Below are 2,063 nucleotides of genomic sequence, written 5' to 3'. Positions count from 1 at the left end.
AAAGTTTGTTCAGAGCACTGACATTATCTGATTCATGTTTTTAAAAGATCACAAAATGACTGGGTATAAAGCAATGGCAGAAGCAGACAGACCAGTTAAAAGACTTCTGCAAGAGTTTGAGAGAGAGAGATGAGAAGGGCTTTGATTGGAATAGTAGTGGAGGAAGTGATGCTCTATGGTAGGATGACTCCAGTATCCTCTTCAGGAATTACTCGTCACTGTCATCATATCGCCCATCAAATGAAGTTGCTGTGACGATTATATGAGGTTCATTAGTGTAAAGTGCTTAGGGCAGTTCTTGGCACATAGGAAACGGTTAACAAAAAGACAGTGTTATTTTTACTATCAGGCTCAGCAGAAATGTCACCTCTTTGAAGGCTCCCTCACTACTTACTTCCACCCACCCTCATTGCCAGTACAATCCTTCTCTTGGTTTGCCCTGCATATTGTATACACCATTGCAAGAGTATTTATCATAGCATGTACCCTTGTATTTATGCTTTTGCTTTCTCACTAGAATGTGGGCTTGAGGAAGAGGGTGACTATGCCTTATTCTTGGGCCCTCAGAGTCTAACACACCAAAGTTTCTAAATACAAGATTGTTGAATAGGTGAGTTTAAATCCTACCTGCTCCGTGAAGTTTTCTTAACTTACCCTCACCTGTACCTCCACTTATTACTTGGACCAGTCATATCACTTAACATGTATCACTTAACCTATATTATTTTGTACACAAAATTATTAAATATTTTACATTTATACCTTGATTCCAACTAAATCATAAAGTCTTATCGAACAGAAATTGTATCTTTTATTCTTTGTATATCTCGGGGTACTATGTACATTCATGGATCAATTATTATTGTGTTAAAAGAAAAGCTTAGTAAGTAAAGACACAGATTGACTTAAGAATGATTTGATAGAAAGGGTATTACATATTTTTGATGTACTGAGTGAGTGATGTTATTAGAATATAACTATTATTGGTTCAGAGAAACCAGAGTTTACCCCAGAAGCACAAGCTAGAGAAATTTTAGAATGCTTTCAGAGTCACAGGGAAAATAGAGGGACATTTCAGCACTCAAGACTTTTCATAAAAGCTTAGCTTTTTCCTGGTTGTTAAAGATACCAATAGAAAGAGTCTGACTCTAGAATCAGATAGATTTGGGCTCTGGTATTTTCAGAAGGAAAATGATGTTGAAACAGTTAGACAAAATAATGAAAGATACACAGAATTCAATGGAATGCCATTGTAATATCTAGAAGAGTTGTGTAAGAATATAACAAGAACGGTAAGAATACAACAAATAAGAGGGGATCTTCCTCAAGTTCCTACCTACAGGAACTTAGAAACTTGATGGAGTTTCTGTAGGTAGTAAGACATATAAGTACCTCAGCTGGCAAATTCTGTGCAAAATTCTATCAAGGGATGTAGCAGCTTGAGGGGGTCGGGCGCCGAATCTCTGTGACTGGACAGAAGAATCAGGTATGTAGAGCTTGAACTTGAAGGACACAGGTGGTAAGACCATCCCAGTTGGAGGGTGTATTAGTTTTTTAATCACTGCAAACTTAGCAACTTAAAACAGCACAAATTTATTACCTCATCGTTCCTGGGCAGGGAATCTGGGTATGGTAGCTGGATCCTCTGCTCAGGATCACGAGGATCATCACGATGATCTGAAACCGAAATCACGATGTCATCCAGGGCTGTGATCTCATCTGAGGCTTGAGCATACTGAGGCTTGGCCTCTTCCAAGGACAGCAGGAGGGTACCCTCACTGCTTCTTGTCTCCTTTGAGGCTCACCTGGAAAGGTCAGGCCCACTCAGGAAATTTTTTTCCCATTTGATTAACTCAAATTCATTACATCTGGAAATTAATTACATCTGGGAAATTCCTTTTGCCATATAACATAACAATCACAGAAGTGATAGCCCATCATATTCACATGTTCTACCCATACTCAAGGAGAGAGGATTATATAGGTCGTGTACACCAGGGGGCTGAAATTCTTTTTTTTTTTTTTTTTTTTTTTTTTTTTGGTTTGTGGGGCCTTCTTTTTTT

Source organism: Neophocaena asiaeorientalis, unplaced genomic scaffold, assembly GCF_003031525.2.
Source record: "Neophocaena asiaeorientalis asiaeorientalis breed wild unplaced genomic scaffold, Neophocaena_asiaeorientalis_V1.1 scaffold15, whole genome shotgun sequence".
NCBI classification, from domain to species: domain Eukaryota; kingdom Metazoa; phylum Chordata; class Mammalia; order Artiodactyla; family Phocoenidae; genus Neophocaena; species Neophocaena asiaeorientalis.
This window is presented reverse-complemented; position numbering follows the sequence as displayed.